General features: G+C 41.8%; 1 protein-coding gene across 9 annotated transcripts in view; it reads right to left on the minus strand.

The window, feature by feature from the left end:
• Positions 1–14,981, minus strand: part of PPP1R13B (protein phosphatase 1 regulatory subunit 13B) — a 95,233-nt gene that overhangs the window by 66,755 nt on the left and 13,497 nt on the right. For 3 of the 9 annotated variants that reach the window (XM_084970274.1, XM_084970273.1, XM_084970275.1), the window contains one exon: positions 12,615–12,728. The exons of the other annotated variants lie outside the window; for them this stretch is intronic. The gene's annotated coding sequence lies outside the window, so the exon portion shown is untranslated. The remainder of the gene's footprint in view (positions 1–12,614; positions 12,729–14,981) is intronic. 9 annotated transcript variants of the gene reach the window in all.

Consider the following 14,981-nt stretch of genomic DNA (forward strand, 5'->3'; position numbering starts at 1 on the left):
CTTCTTTGCTTTCACCACCACTTGACCTACGTTGTTCACCCTGTCTCCTCTCCCTACAACATAAGCTCCCTGAGAGTTGGGATTTTAGCTGGTTCACGACCCTATCACTGGCGCCTGGGTAGTGCCCGGCACACAGTGTACACGCAGTAAACTCCCCCAAATATATAAAAGATTTCTTTTTACCACAGGTTAAGTCATGAAGGGCAGGTGGCTGCCTTCTTCAAGGTCTCTATAGGGAAGAAAAAAAAAAGCCAGAGAATTCCCTGGTGGTCTAGTGGTTGAGACTTGGTGCCTTCACCAATGCAGGCCCAGCGTGATCTGGTCTGGGAACTGAGATCCCACATCAAGCTGCTGCATGCCACGGCCGAAAAAAAAAGTTTAAGGAAAAACAGCCAGTATTTTACCCCTCTAATTACTGAGTCCACATCAGAGAGAGGAAAGTAAAAAATCTTCTACAAACGTTAGTGTACTAGAAAAAAAAAATGAGTTCTTGTTGTGGCTCAGCGGTAACAAACCCAACTAACATCCACGAGGACATGGGTTTGATCCCTGGCCCTACTCAGTGGGTTAAGGATCCAGTGTTGCCATGAGCTGTGCCATAGGTTGCAGACGCCACTCAGATGCAGCGTTGCTGTGGCTGTGGTGTAGGCCGGCAGCTGCAGCTCCGATTCGACTCAGCCTGGGAACTTCCACGTGCCACGGGTACAGCCCTAAAAAAAAAAATACAAAAACAAACAAACGAACAAACAAAAAACCATTAGTGTGAAAGTCAGAAGCCTGCATATATGATACATGATACTTGGTAGATTTCACTCAAACCTAGAGAGGCACAGATGTCGCTTGTTTAAGCTTTCTCTCTTTTTACAAGGTGGCACTGCAGGATGTCAGAGGGAGAGTACCACTGCAGGGGGGGGGGGGGTGTCGAGGGGGTACAGGGACTCCCACTCCCACTCCTACAAATTTTAGGGAAAAGAATTAACTCCAGGGAGTTCCCTGGTGGCCTAGTGGGTTAAGGATCCAGTGTTGTCACTGCTGTGGCAAGGGTCACTGATGGGACACAGGTTCAATCCCTGGCCAGGGAACTTCTGCATGCTTCAGACACAGCCAAAAAAAAAAAAAAAAAAAAAAAGAAAGAAAAGAGAAATAACTCCAAAGAAGATAAATTGTCTAGTAAGATCATATTAAGTTCAGTTTTCATATCTGGAATTTAATATTATTTTGGCAAAGAAACAGAACTAGCCTTTGAAGAGCAATGAAATTTCCTTTTCTAAATAAGACTACAGGGATAAATATTTAACACTCTTGAGAGGATGGATACACTTAAATATTTTTTATGATTTTTATTTTTTCCATTATAGCTATTTACAGTGTTTGATACACTTAAATATTTGAGTAGCATCTATTCATAAGAAGAAACTAATACAGGCAAATGACCATTAAATTAGATCCTTAGTAATCATATCAATTCTGTTTAGTTCAAGTCACTATTTTTGTTTTAATAATTTAACATTAAATATATATTCTATCACATAAAAATTTCCTGGACTTCCTGCTGTGGTGCAGCAGGTTAAGGATCTGGCGTTAACGCAGGTCACAGCTGTGGCTCAGATTCACTCCCTGGAGCATGAATTTTCATATGCCACAGGTGCAGCCAAAAAAGAAAAAAAAATTCTTCTCACCAACTAGAAGTAGTGAAATTTGGTTATGCTATTCCTAGGAATGTGGAAATTCTATTCCTGGGAATAGAAAGCATACATCTTAACATCCCTTCACCATATTTCCCTAATCCTTCCAGGATTTAAAAAGCACATCCATTTTGAGGGAACCTGTCTAAAACCTTTGAGAAATGCAAAACCCATGAAGCTCCTTATAATGCCTCAATACGTCATTACTCCGTACTATGTGTGAAGGCGATGCAGCTGGCCAAATTTAATTTATTCACTACAACTTAAAGAACCCTCCAGAATAGGAGAAGGGCAGTACCATCTCTGACAACCCTGTTAATCAATGTTGGGAATCACTGCCCAGAGGGACAGGTGCTTAAATGACAGTGTCCACGTGAACATTATGGAAACAGAACAGTGATCTTCAAGGCACAGGCTGTGACCTACTAATGTGCTGTAAAATCAAGCAGTGCCTCAGGATCAGGTTTGTGTTTTAATAGAACAGAACAATACAAAACAGTATTAAGAGAATGAAAAGACAAGTTTCGGTCTAGGAGAAAGTATTTATAAAACACATATCTGAAAAAGACTTGTATCCTAAAAATACATAGAACTCTTAAAACTCAATAAGAAGAAAACAAAAAACCCAACCAAAAAATGGACGAAGATCCAAACAAACACCTCGTCAAAGAAGATACACAGACGGCAAATCAGGATGGGAAAGATGCTCATCATAGGTCATTCGGGAACCGCAAATGAAGACAAAGAGACACCACCATATACCTACCGGAATGGTCAAAATCCAGAACACTGGCGACACGAGATGCTGTGAAGACGTGGAGCAACAGGGACTGGATGGGAGAAATGCAGAAGGGCACAGCCGCTTTGGAAGACAGCCTGGCGATTTCTTACAAAACTCAACACATACTTAGCATCGGAACCAGCAATTAAGATTCTTGGTATTTACCCAAATGAGCTGAAACCTTATATCCACACAAAAACCTACATACTAATGTTTATGGTGGCTTTATTCCTAACTGCCGAAACTTGGAAGTCACCAAGATATCCTTCAGAAAGTGAATGGTTCATCCAGCCAACGGAGTGTCATGCGGTGATAAAAAGAAATGAGCTAGCAAGTCATAAAGAGACATGGAGGAAACATAATTGCATATGGCTAAGTGTAAGAATCCAGTCTGAAAGGCCACTTACTGTATGAGTCCAACAATGTGACATTCTGGAAAAGAAAAACTATGGAGACAGTAAAGATCGGTGGTTGCCAGGGGCTCAGGGTGGGAGGACGAATAAGTGAAGCACAAAGGATTTTTAGGGCAGTATACTACTCTGCATGATACCATCTTGCTAAGTAAATGACCGTTGTCAACACCCACAGAAATGTACAACACAAAGAGTGAGCCCTCACGTAAACTATGGACTTTAGTTAATAATTACGTATAAACATTCATTCATTAATCACAATAAATGTACTCCACTAAAGCAAGATGTTATTAACAGGGAAAACTGTTGGGGCTCCATTTTTCTGTAAACCTAAAACTGCTGTTAAAAATAGAGTCTATTAACGGGGTTCCCATTGTGGCTCAGCTGGTTACGAACCTGACTAGTACCGGGTTTGATCCTTGGGCCTCACTCAGTGGATTAAGGATCCAGTGTTGCCACAAGCTCTGGTGTGGGTCACAGATGCGGCTTGGATCTGGTGTTGCTGTGGCTGTGGTGTAGGCCAGCAGCTAGAGCTCTGATTCGACCCCTAGCCTGGAAATTTCCATATGCCGAGGGTGTGGCCCTAAAAAGAAAAAAAAAAAAAAAATAGACCCTATTAATTGAAGTTTAAAAACTAAAAGAGTACACTACACATGGTCAAAGTTAAGTGTGGTCTCCTGACAGTCTGACTCCATCTACCCATACAGAGAGACACAAGAGTGTGTGTCTATGTATAAGACTGGGTCACCTGGTAAAAGAGGTTTCTTGGTGTTGGTAGGGGCCAAGAAGTTTGGAAGATACTAGTCTCAGGGCCTCATGAAACCCGCTAGGATTAAATGAAACAGGAAAAATCACTACACCAGGCAAAAAGCACTCCCATCACCACTTATCCATGCTTATTACCAGGCACTGTGACACGCACTTCACACATTCTCAATTCTCACACCAACTTTGTGAGATAACTACCACCCTTAATTTTGCAGATTAGGGAAGGAGACTTGGAGAGGTTAAATAACTTGCCCAAGGTCATCGAGTTAAATACCAGAGCAGGATTTAACCCTGGTCTGACTGATTCCAAAACTGAACCACTACTCTAAACTGCTTCAAAATAAAAACACAAAGACAGCAAAATTTTAATAAATACCTTCATACTTACAATATACTCCCCATTTTAAATACCTTCTCAATTAACCAATTTTTATCTAGTGCCTATTTACCTGAAATGCAAAGTTAATCATACGAGGGAATCTGAACAAAGACTCATGCATTTTTTCTAATTATTCAACTATAAAGACTATCTAACAGATGTTTTAATTAAATTCTTGACCTTTTGAAATCTTGAATTAGGTGTACCAACAATTCTCAAAATAAGGCTTTTTCTTTCCACATATTTCTTTGTAAAATTTAAGAAAATATATCCCTATATGTATTCCTTAAAAATACACTGATCCACTCCTAGATATACACCTAAGAGAATTAAAAACATGTCTATAAAAAAACTTGAACAAAAATGTTTATAGCAGTATTATTCATAACAGCCAAAAAAAGGGAAACAGCCCAAACTGACGAATGGATAAACAAGTGCTATATATCTATCCATACAATGGACTATTACTTGGTCATAAAAAGGAATGAAGTAAAAGGCACAAATACGGATCAACCTTAGAAAAGTTACGCCAAGTCAAAGAAGACAGACACAAAAGGTCACATGTATGACTCCATTTACATGCGATGTCCCAAACAGGAAAATCCAGAGACAGAAAGTAGATTAGGGGTTGCCAGGGGATGGGAGGAGGGAGGAACAGGAAGTGACTGCTAATGGGTACAGGGTTTCTTCTTAGGGTGATTAAAAAAAAGTTCTGAAATTAGATTGTGGTAATGGTTACACAAATTTATGACTTTATTAAAAGCACTAAATTATATACTTCAAAAGGGTGAATTCTGGAGTCCCTCTGTGGCTCAGTGGGTTAAGGACCCAGCACTGTCACTGCTGCAGCCTGGGTCACTGCTGTGGCATGAGTTTGATCCCTAGCCTCAGGAACTTCCACATGCCATGGGCATGGCAAAAAAAAAAAAAAAAAAAAAGAAAAAATCTAGCTATACCAGTGATTCAGTCTATAAAATCAGGAGTTCCTGTTGTGGCTTAGTGGATTAAGGATCTGACATTGCCATAGGCTGCAGTATAGGTTGAAGATGCAGCCTAGATTTGGTACTGCAGTGGCTGTGGCATAGGTCGCAGTTACAGCTCCAATTTGACCCCTGGCCCAGGGAACTTCCATAAGCTGCAGGTGCAGCTGTAAAAAGGAAAAAACAAAAACAAACAACAACAACAACAAAAAAACACACTATGCAATCAGTAAAATATTTTTCCCAATGGAAACATCTTTAAATGGATCTTGTATATATTTCTTTTTTCCTTATCATAAAGATTTGTAACTACACAAACCCTGTTTCTCATGTTTGCTAATAAGAAGAGTTGAGGGCTAGCCCTTGGCAGCAGGAAACGAAGCTTAAGACAAGGATAATTAGTAATGCTAATGTCTCTGAGAGCACTTTGAAGTGACATGTGGAGACACCATAGCAAATACTATTCATCTACACAAGGCCAGAACATAACTTATAACGGAAAAGTCCAACAGCACTACAATGTTTTTACAAATAACTCTGTCCACTTCGTCTCTCAAATTTGAGCCAGCTCTTGAAAACCATGATGCTACTCTGAATTTGCTTATAATGCTCTGAGTTGTCATTCTCCAAAATATTCCTCTTCTTTAGAAAACCAAGCAAAACTGCGGTGCAGAAAACAAAAGTCCCAGTGCCTGGAGATAATCTATGCCATTTACAAAGGAAAAATACCTCAACAGATGTCCCTGAAGGCCTTGTGGAATCTAAATTCAGGCACTAATGACATGAACCATGATAAGATGTCCTAATGAAACAAGACAGACCACTGTTGTTACAGCAGAGTGATATGGAAGATAAAGTTTCACCTAATTAGGTGAGTTCCATGGAAGAAAAAATTCGGGTGTTAGCACTGTTCAGTAACAGCTGTAACCAGGATCCACAAGTCACTATGAAAAGGAAAACTAAACATTAATTCGCTAATCTCCATATAAAACCCATCATTTAAAAAAAAACTTGCCTAAGCTTCGTCATCACCTTTAAAAAGCGAAACCTCAAGGTTTTAAAATAAGTTTCCATAATAAATGCCTTGTGCATGTTTTATGCTTAGGAAAATTGCTTGTTGGAGGTAGGATACATACAGAGCTACAATTTTTTTTCAAATTCTGCTAGTACTAACATATCTTAGGCACTTAAAATCAGAATAAAGTTTATAACGAGATACTTAACTTCAAAGGCCTTTTACAATTTATTGATAATAAAACAGCTATTATTTCAGTGCTTACTACGTTCACACAGGCCCTTAGTTCACGGAGCAAGGCACGAGGGTGATCCGTGTCACAGCAGACTGAAGGACTGTGGGAGGTCGTGTGACTAAGAAGTGCCAGAGTGTCCGACCCCAAAGCTTAAGTTTCTACTTGAAGAGCTCAGAAACAAAACAGCGGAATACCTAAAAAACCCAGCACAACTACTCAGGTTGTTCATCCCTATCCGCCTGTAAGAAACGATCTCTATCCAAAAGTTATCAGATGGAAATAGAACTATTTTTTTTATTATGGAAGAACCAAACTTCGAACATAACATACATGCTCCTTTGTAAAGCAAAACATTTTAAGTATGAAAACATTAGTAAATTAGCAGAGACTCATTATAAAAATCCAAAGATGAATGTACTCAACAGGCTAGACTACCTCTGGGCAAAAAAATTCCTATTAAGAAAGGCTCAGATGAAAACCAACACCTTTCCACTCTTCCGTATTCACCTCTTTCTTGACCTGACCTGGGTCCTGAGAGTTGGAGCTGCTGAGACACCACAAGAACCTTTATGAAAACCTGTGTACAATCTGCAACACTTCAACACCATTGCTTCTGAGGAGAGAATTATGTTTTCCATCACTCTTTAAAACACTAAGCTACATGTAAAGTTTCTTATTATTACACATCCAAATTTTCACCTCTCCAAACAACTTCTATTACAGAAATCTGACTGAATTTCTGAGTATTAACATTGTCAGGAAGTTAAGTGTTCTGAGAAAAGGAAAAGAATGAACATTCTCTCAGCCCCTACTGGACATTCATACTAATTGATTTAGTCCTCACAGCAACCTCAGAAACCCCAACTGCCATGACTTTCAGATGACAATTCTCCCCCGGACTCACCCTTGGCAGGTTTTCCGGGGTCAGGCTTATTTCACATGCCCGTCCCTCTGGCCACTGCTGACTCAACTAAAGAAGACACTCGATGAAAAACATCCTTTATCCCACAAGTGTCTACGGAGTGCCCACTAGGTGCCAAGCACTGGAGATTCAGCACTGACAAAGCAGAGAGGGTTCCTGCCCTGTGGAGTTTTCATTATAACTTGAGGAAAGAGACAAAAATAAGTAGGTAGAACACTTAGAGTATGGTGGGTGGCTGATGGCAAAGGAGACTGGGAACAGGGCAATTTTAAGGACGGTGGTTAGGAAAGGCCTCCTGGGAGGAGGTGAGGGAGTGAGCCTGCAGACAGCTTGACAGAAGAGCTTTCCGGCCGAGGGAACACACGCAAAGGCCTTGAGGCAGAAGAAAGCCCGGCTCGATTCAGAATCAATAAGGAGTCCGCTTGGCTGGGGCAGAGAAATCAAGAGGGAGAAGAGGAGGAGATGAGAGGCAAACTACTAATTAGGCTTTTGCTTAAAGGGAGAATGGAAGTCCTTGGAGGGTTTTCCGCCAAGAAGCGGCATGTTTTACCATAATGATCTACAGACTCACTCTGGCTGCTTTGTTGAGAACAGACGGAGGAGCTCAGAAACAAGAAGACCCCTTAGGAGGTCTGAACTGAAGCTCTGTCGAACCCAGGAATCCAGGAGATAGTGCAAAATAGACTGCCTAGGTTGCAGCTCTGACAAGACTTGACGACGGAGTGCACGTGGGCTATGAGAGAGTCTGTGCCAGAGAGAGGAGACCCGCCACCCCTGTTGCCAAAGTCCCCAGAGACAGCCCACTTCCCACTCCGCCCGAAGCTTCAGTTGTTCAGCTCTCCCTCCAGCATCCTTTCAATAAACCCCTCTTTTCCAAGAGCTTAGAAAGCAAGAGTTGATTTCTGCCACCTACAACAAAAACCACTAAAGCTACCATCATTTTACAAGAAACCTGAGGTATAAAATTGGTTCAGGAGTTCCCATCAAGGCTCAGTGGTTAAGGAATCCGACTAGGAACAATGAGGTTTCGGGTTTGATCCCTGGCCTTGCTCAGTGGGTTAAGGATCCGGTGTTGCCATGAGCTGTGGTGTAGGTCTCAGATGCGGCTTGGATCCCACATTGCTGGGGCTGTGGTGTAGGCCAGAGGCTACAGCTCTGGTTAGACCCCTAGCCTGGGAACCTCCATATGCCATAGAAAAGACAAAAAAGACAAAAAAAATAATAATTAAAAAAAAAATTGGTTCAGCACTCATCCAAAGCACCACAGTTTCCGGGTGGCTGAATTCAGAGGTAAACACAAGTCTGCCTGGCTCCAAAGCCAGTCCCACACTGCCTCCCAGGCCTTGTCTAGTCCTCTACCTGCAAACAGGTACAGAGAATGCAAAATCAAAACAAAAATTTGGGGGAGTTCCCATCCTGGCACAGTGGAAATGAATCTAACTAGGAACCAGGAGGTTTCGGGTTCGATCCCTGGCCTCGCTCAGTGGGTTAAGGATCTGGCGTTGCCAGGAGCTGTGCTTTACGGCACAGTGGCAACAGCTGGCAGCTGTAGCTCAGTGAGACCCCTAGCCTTGGAACCTCCATATGCCGCAGTGTGGTCTCTATTAAAAAAAAAAAAAAAAAATTGGAGTTCCCTTGCGGTATAAAGATCCAGCATTGTCACTGCAGCAGCTTGGGCCGCTGTTGTGGCATGGGTTCGATCCCTGGCCTGGGAACCTCCACATGCCGTGGGCATGGCCAGAAAATAAAATAAAAACAAAAATGAAAGTGGGAGGGAAGTAGGGAGAAAAGGGCAACAAGAAAACCTGCCTGAGTGCCAGGGTGAGAAGCAGGGACTGTCCTGCTAGGAAGGCTGCTCTCCTTTCCCGCCACCCCCCAGGTCAAGAGCCTCAGCAACTCTGTTCAGTAAACAAAGGGAAGTCCTAGTTCCATTCCGAGTTAAAAGTTCTAGCTGTTTCCATCCAGAAGAGGAGAGGAAATGGGGCCAGGCTGACAGATCATCTTTCCTTTGGTCTTATCATCTCCGTACACTGCCATAAAATAGATTTTGTTCCCCCTGTGGTCTCAGAAATAGTTAACATATTATTGTTGGCTCAGCACTCAGAGTGATCTCACAAGGATCCATATTGTAACAGGAAAATAAAATACTGTGTTCCCTAAGGTAACATTCATACCGGTCCTATTAAAAGGATACATTTTAAGCAAATTTGAGAGGACAGTACACAGGTGCCTCAATTTTTTTTTCAATAGGAACCAAAATTGGGGAAAAATAAAAGATAAAAAATATTTTGGTAATCTGAGTAATTTTAGAGTAAGTGATCAGTTGCTTCTTAATCTTTTCATGAAAGCATTCAATGCAATTAAAAGGGATATGCTGAGTTCAAAGTTAAGCTATCATAAAGATCAGTCATCAAATCCTAGTGTCAGAAAGGAACCTTATCTAACTACCATTCCTTCCCCATTTTACAGATGAGGAAGCAGAAGCCCTGAGAAGGAAATCATTTGTTAAGGTTAATAAATCTTATTAGTAACAAAACTGAGACTAAAATCAGGTCTCTTGATTCTCAACCCAGCAGGCTTCCTCCCTCTCGGCAGTTAATTTAGTTACACTGTTTGTTTAATACTGAACGAGTAGGTCTGTAAAATGTCCAGCAAGAAGCCTGACACACATATTCTCTCAAATCTAATTTCCTCCCCCTCTTATTTATTTAAATACCTGGCAACAATTCTGGGCACTGCAAAAGTTAGAAAAACCCCAGAACTTTAAAAATTATAGAAGTGAACTAAAATTAAATCACAAAAGAGAACCATGAAACAAAATGGACACAGAAACATATTATCAATGGAGTTCCTGTCGTGGCTCAGTGGCTAACAAATCAGACTAGGAACCATGAGGCTGCGGGTTCAATCCCTGGCCTCGCTCAGCGGGTTAGGCATCCGGTGTTGTCCTGAGCTGTGGTATAGGTTGCAGATGTGGCTCGATCCTGCTTTGCTGTGGCCGTGGTGTAGGCCAGCAGCTGTAGCTCCGATTATACCCCCTACCCTTTGGAACCTCCATATGCCGCGGGTGCAGCCCTAAAGAGCACAAGAAAAGAAGAGAAACAAGGAAAAGAACCACGTCTGACATGAGAGTGAAAAGGGAAGCACATTATCCCTGTTTTACAGATGAAGATGCAGGGTCAAGAGAGGTTGCTTGATAATGTTTCTCAAGGTCCGAATCTAAACCCAGGGATGACTCCGAAAGCCACATGACCCATGAAGGTCCCAGGTCTCTTTCAGGACAGACACCACAGCTTGGCAGACCACCTCCCTCCTTTCTCCTTTCAAGATGAGGCAGACAGTGCTTTTATTCTCAAGAGAGAATGAGACGAGGAGTTCCCTGGTGGCTCAGCAGGTTAAGGATCCAGTGCTGTGGCCCTGGTTACAGCTTTGGCATGGGTTTGATCGCTGGCCCAGGAACTCCATATGCCATGAGTGTGGCCAAGGAAAAGAGAGAGAGAGAAAATAAAGGGAGAGGAGGGAGAGGTGTTCCTGTGGGCCTGACACACCTGACCCAGCTATGGAGCGTTCTCTTTCAGCCAAGCCCAGCAAAAGCTCATGGACCACGAGGACCCCTGTGCCCAGATCTAGGCCCCATGGGACAACCAAGATCCTACACCTGAGGAATCTACTGACCTTGGAAATTCAAGCCACAGAGCCCAATTTCAACCTTCAAGGGTTCTGCAGTCTGGCAGCCCTCTCCTCAGCTGCCGTGTCCAGCAGTAACAGTATCAGGGCCTGTTTACTGCCTGACACGATGCGCTAGACCTCACGCTGAGCATCCTCCATGCATATCGTTCAATCCTGCCAGAGAGCCTAGAAGAGGCTTTTCTTCTTTTTAACTATTATTATCCCTATTATTTTTTAGGTGGCAAACAACATACACACAATGTTTTGAGAGTCTACTGAGAGATGTAATAAAAACAGATGGTCTCCCCTAATGACCCACACTTTAAACAGCTGGTATACATCCTTTTGGACCTTCCTCTCCCCCACGAAATTCTTTTCTTCTTTTTTTTACAGTGAGACCACATTAAGCAGAATATGGGGTTTTCAGCCAACACTACATTTGGGGGATTTTCCTACGAGAATACATACAGTTCCACTTTATAACTTTTTTTTTTTCAGCCACACCTGAGGCATATGGAAGTTCCCAAGCTGGGGATCAAACTGGCAACACCGCAGAGATAAGCTAGATCATTAACCACCATGCCATAGCGGGAACTCCATTAGTCTATACCTTATTTCTTCCTATGGCCACAGTATAATTTATTGAGCGAGAGGTACTGTTACTTTCAGGCCAGGAGACAAGCTCTAATAGGTATGCAGTTTGTTTAAGGTCACACAGTCAGTAAGAGGCAGGGCCAGGGCTGAACCCAGGCCTACTTGATTCCAAAGTCTGTGTTCTCACACACTCGGTCCCACAGGTATCTTTTCTGAATGTCTCCATCAGTGAATTAGTGGTTTTAAGCCTCCAGTGCTGAGCACTGTGTTGGCATATAACAAAAAAGCTAATAAATATTTGTTGTGTGAGTATCTGCTGAATGTCACTTTTTTGCACTCATTTATCTTCCCTCCTGGGCCAGTCAGATATTTCACAACGCCCTGGGATACAGCGGAGGCACAAACATAGCTGTTGTAAGTATAGGTCTGATACCCAGGACAGAACTGCCTCCTATTCTCGGCCTGGGTCACTTGGCTTCTCTCCATCTCAGAATTCACATGCAGCGCAAGCTCAGAGCCCATATGCTTCTCCATGAGCTTCCTGAACAGAGGACTTTCACATGGAAACTCCTCTATTCAGCTCTAAAACATCATAAGAAGCCAGCACTAGAAAGGATCTTAGCAATCATTTATCTGGACTCCTCCTCACTTTATAGTAGTAGAGACTGTAAACTATGGTTTTATGACAAACAAACAAGGCTTCAACCTATAAGAAACTGAACATCTCAAAACGAAACTATATGGCACGTAAAGCAGATCTTGCTAGGTACTGCTTGGGGATGGGGATGGCAAGATATGAAGGCAGTGAAATTCTGCAGAAATCTAGTGTCTATTTGAGCCTCCAAAAGACTACCAACTCTAAATCTATAGTTTGTCTTGCCTGACTCCATGGTGGTGTAGAATTCTGACATTGATAATCTGCAGCACCAGAGTTCTCTGAATTTTAGCCGATTCTTCATCAACTGCTAGAAGTGGGTTCTATTTTCCCATAAAGCTACAGATTAAGACACCTGAATAACAGGTTTGTGTAACAAAAAAAAGCTGGCAGGACACAAAAGATCCTTTCTTTCCATTAAATTTAGTTATGGAACTTAGCAACTTTGACTTGACTACCAAAGGCATGAGCAGCTGCTACTGCTACTATAAAAACATCTCACTTTCCCTCCCAGTTACCTCACATAAGCCTTCGTATGATTATCAGCAACTCTCCAAAAGGACTCCCACCAGAAACCAACTGGACCACGAAGTCCTCTCCGTTAACAATGATATTTGAGCATCTGTTCAGTTCTAGAGGCAAATAACCACATAAGGAGATTAAAATTAGGCTCCCAGGTTTATTTTTATGACAAGACACTGCAATATAATAGACACAAGAAGCCAAAACCCAGAGCTTAAAGCAAAGTTACATTAGGACTGCCTGCTTCAGATGCCAGCATCAGGAAAGACTGCCCAAAGGAAATAACACGTGGAGTTCCTTTGCGGCTCAGGAGGCTAAGGATCTGGTGTTGTCATTGCCGCTGTGGCTGGCCCAGGAACTTCCACATGCCAGGGGCACAGCCAAAAAAAAAAAAAAAAAAAATCAATAAAAACTAAATAGAAGTAACACAGAGGCTAAAGGAGTTAGGCATGAAGTGGGGGGTGGAGAATGCGTGTGGGAGCCAGGAGATGGGCAGATCAGGCTGTAAGTAGACAGCCCACTTAATTGTTCCACAGACTGCCAATCAATGAGTGATGAAAAGAGCCATGATTAAATAAATCCCCATCAGGCACTGCTTTCTTCCGTGCCAAAAACTTGACATTTAAATAACTATACCCTAATTTGGCTATGTTTCCAGCCATACTTCACTCTAGAAGGTGATAAAGGACCTCCTCTTAAATGTCTTCCACATGCTGAACAGTGATTTTTTAAAAATTTTGGTTTCACTTTTGCTAGTCTTTTCTACTCTATTTACAAATAATAGTAGAAGGTGATACTCTCCAAATTGGTTAGACCATACCAAGAGAAAAGAATTTAAACTAGGTAGTCCCTCCAGACATAGAAGGGCTGACAAAGTATTTCTGAGAGTGGTTTAACTATAACAGCACTAGAGGAGTTCTCATGGTGGTGCAATGGGATCAGCAGTGTCTCTGCAGAGCCAGGACACAGGTTCAAGCCCTGGCCTGGCACAGTGGGCTAAAGGATCTGGCATTGCCACAGCTGTAGCATAGCTCACAACTGTGGCTGGGGTCTGATCCCCGGCCTGGGAACTCCACATGCCTCGGGGAGGCCGAATAAAAGGAGAAAAAAAAAAAACAACCTATAACAGTACTAGAAATTAAATGTTGATAAAAGTCATCCTTTCAAATCTTTCCTAATTTTAATTATAATCCTAAAACCTTTAATTATTAATTGCACCACTTCTGTGCCTGTTAAGCACCCTCAATGTTGCACCAAACAAGAAAATTAGTTACCCAAAGACATCAATTAGAAAATATCCTCACAAAATTACAATCTAACATTTCTTCACCTGTGAAAAATTGTTCATTTTCTATCTAAATTAAGCAGTCTCCAGAGCAAAAATGTATTTTGTTTTATTTTACTTTTTAGGGCCACACCCAAGGCATATGGAGGTTCCCAGGCTAGGGGTTGAATTGGAGCTGTAGACGCCAGCCTACACACCAGAGCCACAGCAATGACAGATCTGAGCCGCGTCTGAGACCTACACCACAGCTCATGGCAAGGCCAGACCCTTAACCCACTAAACGAGGCCTGGGATCAAACCCACAACCTCATGGTTCCTAGTAGGATTCGTTCCTGCTGAGCCACGATGGGAACTCCACAAAAATGTATTTTAAATGTACTGATCAAAATCACTTAACATTTTGGAGATAATAAACATTCAGAAGATAAAAGCACACATCTATAGTGTTTATTATAAACCAGGCACTGTTACTGGTTCTATATATATAAACAACTCATTTATCCTACAAAACCCAATGAGCTAGGTTCTACTATGACCTCTATTTTATAGATGAGGACACTAAGACACAGATAGATTAAGCAACTCACCCAAGATCACATAGGTAGGCAATTAAAACAGCTGAGATTCAAACCCAGACAGTTTGTCCCAGAATCCCCAAATCCCTGCTCTTTAACTACTGCATTATACTGCTTCTCAGGAGTTTTTTGAATATAAAAGCAAAAATTAGTAAATGAAGACTACCATAATAAAACACCAGCTATTGGTAATCCTTAAGGAATTAATTTTTAGGAATGACAGCATTCTCCGAATAGCTGCAGATCTAACCCTTTTGAGCCAAAAATCTGAAACCGTTCTGTCCATTTAATACGGCCACTAGCCACACATATGGCTATTGAGAACCTGAAATATGGCTATTCCAAATGCAGATGTGCTATGTGTATAAAATGTGTTCTGGAATTTAAGAGGCTTAGTAGGGAAAAAAGAACGTAAAATACCTCACTGATAAGGTTTTAATACTAACTACATATTTAAATAATTTTAGATATAGTCAGTTAAATAAAATGTATTATTAAAATAA

This window comes from Sus scrofa, chromosome 7 (genome assembly GCF_054392235.1).
Source record: "Sus scrofa isolate SSC_HxYL_T2T_F1_AM1 chromosome 7, Sscrofa_HxYL_maternal_Yorkshire_Landrace_v2.0, whole genome shotgun sequence".
Taxonomy (NCBI): domain Eukaryota; kingdom Metazoa; phylum Chordata; class Mammalia; order Artiodactyla; family Suidae; genus Sus; species Sus scrofa.